The sequence below is a fragment of the Podarcis raffonei genome, chromosome 14 (genome assembly GCF_027172205.1).
Source record: "Podarcis raffonei isolate rPodRaf1 chromosome 14, rPodRaf1.pri, whole genome shotgun sequence".
NCBI classification, from domain to species: domain Eukaryota; kingdom Metazoa; phylum Chordata; class Lepidosauria; order Squamata; family Lacertidae; genus Podarcis; species Podarcis raffonei.
The window spans coordinates 29506701-29520002 of record NC_070615.1 but is presented as its reverse complement, the minus strand read 5'-3'; the positions used below and the strand labels follow the sequence as shown (position 1 = coordinate 29520002).

General features: G+C 46.6%; 1 protein-coding gene across 2 annotated transcripts in view; it reads left to right on the top strand.

The window, feature by feature from the left end:
• Positions 1 to 13302, top strand: part of PRKCB (protein kinase C beta) — a 201667-nt gene that overhangs the window by 44858 nt on the left and 143507 nt on the right. The gene's annotated exons all lie outside the window — the stretch shown is intronic.

The following is a 13302-nucleotide window of genomic DNA, read 5'->3' as shown; positions in this document are numbered from 1 at the left end:
CGCCTCCCTTGCCGTTTTTTTCAATGGACAACAAAGGATGCTCGACTGGCGGGAAGCGGGGGGGCCCCGCCAATTCAGCCCCCTTATTTCCCCCACCCCCATGCACCACTGCTTTCCTGAACTCCTGTTTGCTGGTTGCTGCAATTGTGCAAAGAAAGAAACGGCCATCTCTGTTGCCCGCACCCCAAACAACAACGCCTTATTTGTGTGAAAATAGAGGGAGGCCTCAGCGGCAGGAACTCAGCTTGCAGTGCTAATGGGGAGCTCAGATTTGGAATAGCGGAAGGCAGCCAGCGTGCTATTTTTAAGGAACTTAGTGGGTGGGTGGGGGGTCAAGATTATTGACTATTTAAAAGTGAGAACTTCTGCACAGGTTTCTTTATTCAAAACTTTCCAAGGGGCTGCTTTTCCTGCTTCACAGAAGTGTCCGCCCTCTCCTTTCATGGAAGCCTTTGGCTGGGTCTGCCTGCAGTAAACCAGAGGATTGAGTTGTGGGGAAGAGCACCAGAAGCACCTGGCTGCTGGATCAGACCCAAAGACGACCCATGTACAGTGGTACCTCAGGTTAAGTACTTAATTCGTTCCGGAGGTCCGTTCTTAACCTGAAACTGTTCTTAACCTGAAGCACCACTTTAGCTAATGGGGCCTCCCGCTGCCGCCGCGCCACCGCTGCGCGATTTCTGTTCTCATCCTGAAGCAAAATTCTTAACCTGAAGCACTATTTCTGGGTTAGCAGTCTGTAACCTGAAGCGTATGTAACCTGAAACATATGTAACCTGAGGTACCACTGTAGTCCAGTTTCAGGGCACGTCTTAGTTTCTTAGGGGCAAAATGAACAACACAGTGTCTCCAGCCATGTGTTAAAATGCAGGCCCTGTCATATTCCTGTCACGTTATCTCTGGGAATGCATGTGCACAATTTAAAGTGAAGCATGGCGTGGAAGCAGGGAGGTTGGACCTAAGAACAGCCTCCTGGATCAGGCCAATGGCCTATCTAGTCCAGCACCCTGTTCTCACAGCGGCCAACCGGATGCCCCTATGGGAAACCCAGAAGCAGGACCCAAGCGCAAGAGTGGCTCTCCCGTCCTGTGGTTTCCAGCAACTGGTATTCAGGAGCATTGCTGTCTCCAGATGCGGAGGCAGAGCCATCGTGACCATCAATAGCCCTCTCCTCCTCAAGAACTCTCCCCCCTCCCTGTTTTGACAGCTCTGTCCAGGCACACATCTGTTCTTAAATTTGCTTTAGAGATTTCATTACAGTGGTACCTCGGGTTACATACGCTTCAGGTTACAGACTCTGCTAACCCAGAAATAGTGCTTCAGGTTAAGAACTTTGCTTCAGGATGAGAACAGAAATCGTGCTCTGGCGGTGTGGCGGCAGTGGGAGGCCCCATTAGCTAAAGTTGTGCTTCAGGTTAAGAACAGTTTCAGGTTAAGAACGGACCTCCGGAACGAATTAAGTACTTAACCCAAGGTACCACTGTATTGCTTTTGAAATCTGCTTTCATTTTTTATTCTATTCCTTTGGAAAGATGACTAAACACCAGGAAGAACTTTCGGACAGTAAGAGCTGTCCGACAGTGGAACGGACTGCCTCGGGAAAGTGGTGGACACTCCTTCCTTGGAGGTTTCAAAGCAGAGGTTGGATGGCCACCTGCCAGGGATTCTTTGACCCTGTGATTCCTGCAATGCTGGGGTTGAGCTAGATGACTTTTGGGGATGCCTTCCAACTCTGCAATTCTATGATTCTATGAAATAATAGATCCCCCTTTAGAAAAATTGCACTGATCGTTCGACACTTAAGTCTTTTGTACTGCAGACTCCTGAGCTATTTCGGTTTGATGGCTTCGTTTCCAGGTGCTTCCGAGCTCAGAAATGTTCCTCATTCTGCCATGGTGTATCAGGGGCTGCTAGATGAAGCTGTCACTTTTTGTGAACGCCCCCCCCCCTTCCTGGCTACCCAGAGCCTGTAACTTCTCTCTCTGGCTTGCACAGTCTCAGCGCAGCTTAGAGGAGCTTATTGGTGGGTGAGCAGGTGGGGGGGGGTCCTTATTGGCTCCCCCCTCCCTTCTTCCTTTGCATAAGAATCCTGCTGGGAAATGGCTGTTTATGCTTCAGGGAGGCTGATGTTTAAGGAGTGTTTGCAAGGGCTGATGGGGAAAAGCTTCTCTCTCTTTCTCTCCCACCACCAAATGGGTGATGCATTTTTATTAGACTTGATATATAATGGCTGCTAATAAGAACTATAAGAACCTTCCTCTCTGCCAGGGCTGTCACAGCTTCAACCAGCAAAAAAGCTGATTAAGCAAAACATAGGCTGAGGAGAACATGGGATGCTGCCTTATACAGAGTCAGACCAACAGTCCATCTAGTCCAGTGCTGTCTACACTGACTGGCAGCAGCTCTCCAGGGTTTCAGACTGAGACATTGCCAGGCCTACCAGTGGGGAGTGCCTGCCAGTGGGGATTGAACCTGGGACCTTCTGCATAGAAAGCAGGTGCTCTACCCCTGAGCTGTGCTCCTTCCTTTAAGTTAGACATAGGAAGCTGCCTTAAATGGAGTCAGACTCTTGGTCCATTTACGCAGCTTAGTATTGCCTACACTGACCGGCAGCAATGGCTCTCAATTCAGACAGGGAGCCTCTCCTAGCCCTACCTGGAGATTGCACCTGGGACATTCTGTATGCAAAGCAGGTGCTCTACCACTAAGCTGCACCTCTTCCATTTAGGATTATAGTCCTCCTTTAGACTACCTGCTACAGGGGGTAAAGTGACTGTGTCCCTCTGCCCCTGGATCTCATTAGGGGGCACTTTCACCACATCCACCTGCCCAAAGCTAACCTAATAAGCGAGGTTTGCAGGCCCCGTTAATGATCAACTGATCCTTGCTTGCCAGCTTGGAACCCTTGACATCTCCCAAGAGAAATGGGGAATTCTGGAACACGATAAAGCTAAGCCCTTACAGCCAATAACCTTTAAGATCTTGTGTGTGTGTTTGTGTGTGAGAGAGAAAATGAGAACATTTCCCTGTTCTTATGTGGCCTTTTAGCTGGTGTGAGCGGCATGGGCATAGCCAGGATTTACATTAGGGGGAGCAGGCTTCATATTGGATAGAGAACCTAGAGAACCTACTCTATATGGGCTCTTGGGTACCCCAGAAGGGAAAAGGAGCAGTCCCCCCCCCTCATAACAGGGACCAGAAACTCAGTTATTTAATTACTTTTATTGATTTGCTTGATTGGGGGAGGCAGCTGCCCCCCGCCCCACATTTTTCATTAGGACAGTGGCACATGCCAAAACATTCCTAGACCTGGAAAACCAGCCAAAAATTCTCTTTGCAGAGTGGCATGTAAATCAATCTCTTCCATTCTTCAGAGCCTGCCCCCTTCTGAGAGAGAGAGAGAGAGAGAGAGAGAGAGAGAGAATGAGAATGGTACCATTGTGGAACCAGAAGACCTGGGCATAAGACATTCTCCAGGCTGGCTTATTTCCTCCCTTAGCAGAAGGGATCTGATCTAGAGAGGTTTTATCTGAGATCCCTTCTCCTCCCACTGTGCAATTTGATCTCCTGCCACCCTGCTTCCTCCCTCCCTCTGGCCCCCACTGTCCCACAGCTTCTTCCAGACGAAACTGGCTTCCACAGAGACTCCCCAAACTACTTATGTGGAGATTTAGGCAAGCTTTCCAAAGGTTTGGTTTGCAAGGTCAGGGGTGAGGAACTGAGGGCTCCTCCACAGTTCTGTTTGTTCGGTGATTTCTAGTTGCACTTTCTTTTTTAAAAAAATGCTTTTTATTAGTTTTCCTAAACAAAATTAAATAAAACACAAATTCTTACATTCAACATTTTTGTATCTACTTATTTACCATGTTGCACTTTCTAATGCTGAATCAGAACGAATATCAATCAGGTTTGTTCCATTCAGCAGTAAACAGCAGGGTTTCCTAGGGAAAGTGGTGGGACAAAGCTAAAACATCTCAGATCCATGTCTAGAAGTCACAGGACAAATCTGGGAGAAATCATTGGACAAATAGCAGTGAAATATACTCAGAGTCGCAAAGTGATTTCATGCTCTTTATCCAGCTCATAGTGGTGAGGAGGAATGAATGAATGTCCCCTCAAAGTACCTGCTTTATATACATTATTTACACAATGGGCTGCACATGATTGGCTAATTCCGGAATTCTACTGTAAGCCAATCAGGTTGTGGATTCACTTCTATCTGGAGCATGATTGGGTAGTTCCTGCCAACCAATCATACTGTTGCATTGTTCTTTTTTTTTTTTTAATAAATGTTTATTAGGGTTTTACAGAACATAGAAATCATCAAATCACATAAGTCAAACAATCACATATAACAAAACAGAGAACAGAAAAACAAATAAAAATACACACTTAGCAAAGAAAAAAAAGAAGAAAAAAGAAAAATCCACTTTTAAGTTTCAAAATTCCATATCCCTCTGTCCTGACCTCCTCACATCTCTCTTTTTTGTGTTCCTCTTTATTCCGTCAAATTCAGCAAATTCTAACCCTCTTTCAAACCTCATTTATAATTGTATATTTCCACTTATTATGTCTCAAATTTCCCTTATCTTGGTCCTTTACTCCACCTTGTATACTTTGACATAATATTATTCTAGTCATATCCCCCTTCTCCTTTTTTAAAGTTCTTCTTTTCATAACTCTTTTAACCATATCCCCAATGCCATGTTACCTTCACTTACTGCTGCATTGTTCTAGGACCAATCAGACTGCTGCCTTTTGGATCCTATTCAACTCAGTACATAACAAGCAGTGTTTGGATGAGTCCTAAATATGGCCAGTAGATCCTGGCCTCCACTACCTCCCTGCAGGCCATTATTATTATTATTTGCTTCCTTGACCCTGGCATTTTGAAATCAAGGATTTGGTTGACACTCTGAGATTTTGGATATTTGATTTATTTGGGGATTTAGGTGCTGCTTTTGCACCTGCAGGTGCTTTTTACGGAAAGCACTTAAAAACAATTATGTGGCAGAAAATAAATTGCTGTGCCTGCGTATTTGTCGAGGAAAATGCTAAATCCCATTAGCTGCCTTTGGCAACTTTTCTTGTGGGTCCTGCTGTTCTCCTTTCACAGCAGCCTGAAACACAGAAGTGGAGGAGGCAGAAGCTGTTCCTGTGTGACTCCATTGAACTCGGTGAGACATACTTCGGAGTAGATTAGTGGAAGGGTCTCTTTTTATTGAGCGTGTGGCTCTGCTGCTCAGAACATGTTATTCTTGCTCCAAGGAGCTACAGAGTTCGACCAAAATAATCAAAGGTTGAAGCAGGTCCCCTTTGAGGAAAGTTTGCAATATTTGGGACTTTTTATAGTTGGGGGGGGGGGGTCTGAGGAAGGGGGACATGGCTGCAGAGTCTACAAAATCATGTAGGGTGTAGAGCATGGGTAGGCAAACTAAGAACCGGGGGCTGGATCTGGCCCAATTGCCTTCTAAATTCAGCCCATGGACGGTCCAGGAATCAGCGTGTTTTTACATGAGTAGAATATGTTCTTTTATTTAAATGCATCTCTGGTTATTTGTGGGGCATAGGAATTCATTCACCCCCCCAAAAAAAAATATAGTCCGGCCCCCCACAAGGTCTGAGGGACAGTGGACCGGCCCCCTGCTGGAAAAGATTGCTGACCCCTGGTGTAGAGAAATGGATGGAGAGATGTTCTCTTCTCCTGCCCATGATTCTAGAACCCGCCCAATGAGGCTGGATGTTGGGAGATTCAGGACAGAGAAAATAAAGTCCTCCTTGACATACAGGAGGCAGTGATGGCCTCCAACCTGGATGGCTTTAAAACAGGATTGGACAAGTTCATGAAGGAGGAAACTATCAATGGGTACTAGCCGCAGTGATTATGCTTTGTATCCATAGTAATAGGTAGCAATGCTTCTGAATACCAGTCACTGGGAACCACAGGAGGGAATGGGAGACTATGGAATAGGCTCCCAGCGTAGGCAGTGATGGGCTCCAACTTGGATGGCTTTCAAAGAGAATGAGAAAAAATCAAGGCTATTGATGGCTACTTGTTGTTGTTGTTATCCAACTTTCCCCCTGACACGACTCAAGGTGGCTTACAGATAAATGTCTATGTACCAACTCCGGTATTGCTGGACTAGATGGGCCCTTGGCCTGATCCAGAAGGCTCTTTTGATGCTCTTATGTTCTTACGTTCAAGCTATCTGACTTTGTCCTTCTCTTTCCCTGGCCCTGGATGAGCAAGTCATACTACTTCCCCTTGCACAGTGTCTCCTGTGAGCAGCACATGAGCCCAACCAAAGATGTGTCCCTCTTGGCTTCACCTCTGCGCCTGTCTCCTGCTTCTCCTTCTGCTTCCCATCATGTAGCTGTGCTCACTGTGCTGCCAGGAGGCATCCCAGATGTCTTCCTTGGGGAGGGGAGAGGAGAGGGTGACTGGAGACAGTGTTGCTGAGTAGAGAGCGCCCCCTTCCACACACGTACCAGCTTCCACCCAAAGGACTGTGTGGAGATCCATCTGTTGCTCAGTATATACCACAACAGTGTTATTCCCCCCCCCCCCATAAGTCTTAATTAGCTGTGACAGGTGTAAATAATTCACAGCCTCCTGCTCTTTTTCATGCCTGGCAAATTCATATGCATGCAGTATATACAGCCTTGGGTTTCGTTCTCACATATTCTCCACTGCAGCTCTGATATCGGCTCCATCCTTTCCAGGAGTCCTCAGAAAATCACTGAGCATGAATTGGCCATGTCCTCAGCCCTCCGTATGTTTTGGGCTGTAGCAGGTCGAGGCAGATGGGAGCTGAGCTGCATTGGCTGGTGCTGAGGGGAACTGTAATCCAAGGCATATGGAGGGATCACCAGGTTGGAGCAGGCTTCTGTAGACGCTGCTTCATCTCCCACATCTAGGATCTAGGATCATAGAATTGGTCTCTGCAATTCAGGAATTACATATGAAGAATCCCTGATTGCTCTGGCTAACTCATAGGCTACAGGCTGCCTACAGCCACCAAGGGGGTTTAGTCGTCTCCCATCAACACCCCCTATTTGTAATTTAAAATAATCATATTTTAAAGCAAGTTTTGACTGCTCCTATGGGTCCCCTGCTTTGAAGCTATTTTCTCTTTTCCCCCAACCCTCAACTTTAAGTTTTTTTAAAAAAAATGCTTTTGAAATTACTGACTGCTCCCATTTTTATTTTTTATAATTTTTTATTAATTTTCAACGTATCATTTTCAACAGTAATTAAACATATTTTGACATCTTATACAATTTTTTTGACTTCCATCAATCTCATCTGAAAATTTTCCAATCTAATCTCTAAATACACATTTCCCACTTCTTCAATTACATTTAATTCATAACTAATATCACTGTTCTGTTTCTAATTTCCAATGCTTCATAGATTTCCCCTTGTAGCCCTACTAGCGTAATTTGTTGGTTACCGTTGCTCTTCAAATAGTTTGTATATTTCTTCCAATCTTCTGTAAGTCTCTGGTCCTGCAGGATTCGAATCCTTCCTGTCATTTTATCCAATTCTGCATAGTCCATTAATTTTGTTTGCCATTCTTCTTTCATCGGCATCTCCTCTTGTTTCCAGACTGCTCCCATTTTTAAATCACCATCATTTTAAAAAATACTTTTATGGAGCACTCCTGCAGTTCCCCTGATATGATGCCAAAATGTTTCTGTGATACCCACCCACCCTGGAAGCATCCACCTCCCTAATGTATCATAAAAAACCCTTCAGTATTTCCAGTTTGGCACATGGGGCCTTCAGTGTTGACTCATGGGCCAATGTGAGCCTCAGCCTGAAAAAGCTTCGCCACCCGTGGTCTAAAATAGGGGTGCTTTCGGAGGATACAGAAGTATTTCCACTCTCTGCTGTCCAGTGTTTGGGCTTCCTGGCACGATCTGCAGCAAATCATTTGGCCATTTTGTGAGTTGGAAGGCAGGTGTGTGCATTCTGGGGGCTCAGCTCAAATGTGAGGGTGTCTGTCATTTGGCAAGGACCCTCCTTAGATGTGAGTTTCACACTTGGCTCCCCACAAAGACATTGCTTTTGCAGCTTCAGAACTGCTGTTGCCTTAATGTTAAATTGTGGTATTCCGTCCCGCAGGAGGCAGTGGTGGCCCCCAACCTGGGTGGCTTTAAAAGAGAATGGGGAAAATTCATGGAAGAGGAGAGGTCTTATCAATAGCTGCTAGTTATGATGGCAGTTCTCTGCCTCCATAGTTGCAGGCAGAAATGCTTCTCTGTACCACTCACTGCGGAGGGATGCGGGTGATGCTGTGGCTTAAACCACAGAGCCTAGGACTTGCTGATCAGAAGGTCGGCAGTTCGAATCCCTGCAATGGGTTGAGCTCCCATTGCTCGGTTCCTCCTCCTGCGAACCTAGCAGTTCGAAAGCATGTCAAAGTGCAAGTACATTTACATTTCATTTATTACGGCCATAGGCCCATACAGGTAAAAACAACACATAAGTGACAGCTTGTGCCGTAGGGAAAAACCACTAAAACACCACTATAACAATAAAATACTATAAGATGGAGAGGCATACTACGCCTTAATTAGCTTGTAGTGCTCCTTGGTGTCGCTTTTGGGAAAGGACAGCGACCAGGAACCTAGCCACCTTCAGGGTCGTGTGGGTATCCTTGTCCTGCAAGATTTGGGCAAGGTGGAATTTTGGTGGGGTACCCTCTAGTTTCTGAATGATTGATCCCAACAAATTTGCCCGTGGCACATTGAACAAGGGGCAAATGAACATAATGTGCTGGAGCGACTCCGGCGTCACCTTATCACATTCGCACACGGCGGGGGCTTGGCCCTTTGAGAATCTATGTCTCAGGACGTTAGAGGGAAAAACGTTAAACCTCGCTTTGGTGAAGGCCAGTCTATGGGCAACAGTCGAAAGGGAGGAGAGGTATGATGGAACGCAGTAAGTTAAAGTGATACCAATGTTCTGGGGCGAGCAAACACCTCCCCCCAGCGTATAATTTCGCTGTAAGTCGATGTCATCCAGTCTTCGGCGGATCAATCTTTGAGCAGTGATTTGGTCTAGTTTTAGGGAATCTGAGGGAGAGATTCCATAACTCAGGAGTTTGGCATGAATTCTACTAGTCCAAAGACTAGAGAATTCATCTCGCCATAAGCATTGGACAAGGTAATGGTTTGGTAATCTATGCCACAATGATAACCAGTAATTGAAAACTTGCTTCCACAGACAAGTTTCTAAGGATGCGATCTTCAATTCTAGTCGCATGGCTGCGTTGCTTACGCACAGGGGGAGCATTAGGAGCCGACGTAGGAATTGGCTTTGCAGAGTCTCAAGGGGAGCAAGATCTGTCATAACGGCCCAGAGCGGGGCAGCATAAGCAAGCACGGCAACCACTTTTGCCTTGAACACCTTTAGGGCCGAGGGAACATGCAAAGCTCCGTCTGAAAAGAAGAATCGGAGAAGCGCATATGACAGGGTTTTGGCCTTGTTAAGTAGGTGTTGAATTTGAGCTTTCCACCCCAAATTGTATTGAAGAATAACTCCTAGGTATTGAAATTTTAGGACTTGCTCTATTTTTGCTCCACCAAGCTTCCATTTGTATAATCTCCGGCTTCTGGAGAAAATCAGAATCTTGGACTTAGCATGGTTGATGGTTAATTGATTGAGTTGACAATACGTGGCAAAGATCTTCAGAGCTCTGGTTAGTCCAACACGTGTATAAGATAGAATTACCACGTCGTCCGCATATAAGAGGAGTGGACAGCGGTAATCCGCTAGTCTAGGCGCGTGTATACTTGGAGATGAGTTAACTAGGGGTGCTCGCATGTCGCTGATGAATAGGTTGAATAGGCAGGGAGCCAATATACATCCTTGGCGCACTCCCTTGTTTATTGGTATCGAATTTGTGAGGTCGCCCGCAGGAGTGAGTCTCACTCTGGCAAGGGTACCTTCGTGGAGCTGGCTTATGAGCCATAAGAGTCTTCTATCAATGCCCTGTTTCGCAAGTTTCTCCCAAAGAATATTTCTAGGAACGCTGTCAAAGGCTGCCTTTAGATCTAAGAAGGCAGCACAGAGGTAGCCCCGGGGAGGGGAGGAGTACTTCCGTGCCAGGTGATAAAGAACTATCGCATGATCGGTTGTAGAGCGTTTAGTTCTGAACCCTGCTTGTTCATGGCCAATCTGGTTAGTCTCGTCTACCCATCGCAATAATTTAGTCAGCAAAAAGCTGGCATAAATTTTCCCTACGATCGAAAGGAGGCTGATGTTACGGTAGTTTTCCGGCTCCGTTGGAGAACCTTTTTTATGAATTGGTACTATTATGGCCTCCTTCCATATTTTGGGGGTGAGACCGGAAGCATTGATTGCATCGAAGGTTTTGGCCAAGATGCCGGCCCACCATTTTGGGTGTAGTTTGATGGCTTCAGCAGGGATTAGGTCGGGCCCAGGGGCTTTGCCCGGTTTCAGCTGAGCTATTAACTTGGCTATTTCATCAGGATCGGTGGGAGGCCAAATAGGTAGGTGGGTAAACAGGTGCATCAGATGGTCGGAGGGAGCATCTGCCTGTGAGAAGCAATGGCAGCAGGATTTGTGTAGGCTGGGAGACCCAGAAGCCCCCAGCGAGCAAAACAGTTTGGTAAGTTGGTGGGTGGAATTTCAGAGCAAGGAGCCACTTTAGCTGGGCAGTGGGAACTGGCAGGGAGGAGGAGGAAATATAGGGTTGGGAGGAGAATGGAGCTTCTTTCGCACAGAAATGGGGGAGGGCGGGGGCATTAAAGTGGCATACATGCTGCCTGTGGGTTAAACCACAGAGCCTAGGACTTGCCGATCAGAAGGTCGGCGGTTCGAATCCCCGCAACGGGGTGAGCTCCCGTTGCTTGGTCCCTGCTCCTGCCAACCTAGCAGTTCGAAAGAACATCAAAGTGCAAGTAGATAAATAGGTACCGCTCCAGCGGGAAGGTAAACGGCGTTTCCGTGCGCTGCTCTGGTTCGCCAGAAGCGGCTTAGTCATGCTGGCCACATGACCCAGAAGCTGTACGCCAACTCCCATGGCCAATAAAGCGAGATGAGCGTCGCAACCCCAGAGTCGGCCACAACTGGACCTAATGGTCAGGGGTCCCTTTACCACAGGAGGCGAGAGGGCTTCTTGTGCTCCAATCCTGCTTGCTGGTTTCCCAGAGGCATTTTGGTGGCCACTGTGAGAACAGGATGCTGGACTAGATGGGCCATTGGCCTGTCCAACAGGTGCTTCTTATGTTCCTAATGTCCTTTTGCTAATCATCCTACCCACTGAAGTGTTCTTTAAGCAATGGGTGTGGGATTTTAAAAATATTTTTGCTGGGGCAGGGAGCTTGAATCTGGAAAATATAAGTGGCCTGAGTTTTTATGTGACTGCTTAATCAGCACAAGACACACACACACAGAGAGAGAGAGAGCGCAATTGATCTGTTTGTTACCAAACCCACAGTGGAAATAAGAAGGAAAACACCGAAGATTTATTTGAAGTACCTGCTGGGTGTTTGGCAGAAGCAACCCACAGTGGATCTTTCTGTTTGGATGATGGAAGCATGGGCGTAGCCAGGGGGGCAGGGAGGGGCAGCTGCCCCCCTAAATCAATACAAATCAATAAAATACATAACAAATTGAGGTTCTGCCCCCCCCACAAAAGGCCTCTCTCTCCAACAAAAATCCTGGCTGCACCCATGGATGGAAATATCTGCAATAAAAACTGAACAGATTCCCCCACCCCTGCAGGTAGCATTCTCCTCATTATGTTTAGGCACTTAGTTTTCTCTGGTCTTGGTGACAGAGCGCAGGGGTAGCATTTGATTGTTAATTTGGAAATCTTCCAAGCTCAAAGCTGCAGCACAGTGGTAGATCATCTGCATTCCATGCGGAAGGTCCCAGATAGAACCCCCATAGCATCTCCAGGTAAAAGGTAAAGGTAAAGAGACCCCTGACCATTAGGTCCAGTCGTGATCAACTCTGGGGTTGCGGTGCTCATCTCGCTTTATTGGCCGAGGGAGCCAGCGTACAGCTGCCAGGTCATGTGGCCAGCATGACTAAGCCGCTTCTGGCGAACCAGAGCAGCGCACGGAAACGCCGTTTACCTTCCCGCCGGAGCGGTACTGCTAGGTTGGCAGGAGCAGGGACCGAGCAATGGGAGCTCACCCCGTCATGGGGATTTGAACTGCTGACCTTCTGATCGGCAAGTCCTAGGCTCTGTGGTTTAACCCACAGCACCACCCACGTTCCAAATCTCCAGGTAGGGCAAGGAAAAATCCCCTGGATGAAACCCTGGGGTTCAACCACACTTACGGTATATTTTCCTCTGCGCTTTCCCAGTCCATGCCCAAATTCTCTCCCCCCCCCCCGCCCAGCTTTCCCCAGGAAAGCCCACTCTTTATTGTTTAATTGGAGCAAATGACAATTTGGGTTTTCTGCAGATTGCAATTTGCTCTTATTTAACAGTAAAGAATGGATTTTCACAAAGAAAGCACCAGGGCAAAAAAGAAAAAAAGTTGTCAGACCTGGACCTGGAAAGCCCAGATCTGTGCCTAGAAATGAGGAGCAAAGTTAAGTGTGGATTAGCCCCTTGAGAGTTGCTGCCAGCCAGTGTGGACGGTGCAGACTTTATTGAATTGTATTAATTGTTTTGTTGAATTTGTTGCTGTTGTTTGCTTTATTCCTAAGCTATTGTGTTTGATATTATAATGAATGCAACATTTGTGGGGTTGTTTTTTTAAAAAATGCTGTTGCGATTATTGTAAGCCACTTTGAGCTCAACGTTTGTTGTTGGAAAAGTGGATTACAAATACTACTGTATTTTTCATTCTGTAAGATGCACCAGACCATAAGACGCACCTAGTTTTTGGAGGTGGAAAACAAGAAAAAAAATATTCTGAATCTCAGAAGCCAGAACAGCAAGAGGGATTGCTGCACAGCGAAAGCAACGATCCCTCTTCCTGTTCTGGCTTCTGGGATAGCTGCACAGCCTGTATTCGCTCCATAAGACACACACACATTTCCCCTTACTTTTTAGGAGGGAAAAAGTGAGTCTTATAGAGCAAAAAATACGGTAAATCAAATCAGAGCTAGGTGGACCCAATGATCTGACTTGGTATAAGGCAGCTTCCCTCCCACTTTTCATGGCTACTAGCCCTGATGGTTGTGCTTTGCCTCCACAATGACAGACAGCAATGCTTCTGAATGCAAGTTGCTGGAAAACACAGGAGAGGAGAGGGTCTTGCTTGCCAGCTTCCAACAGGCATCTGGGTGGCCACTGTGGGAGCAGGATT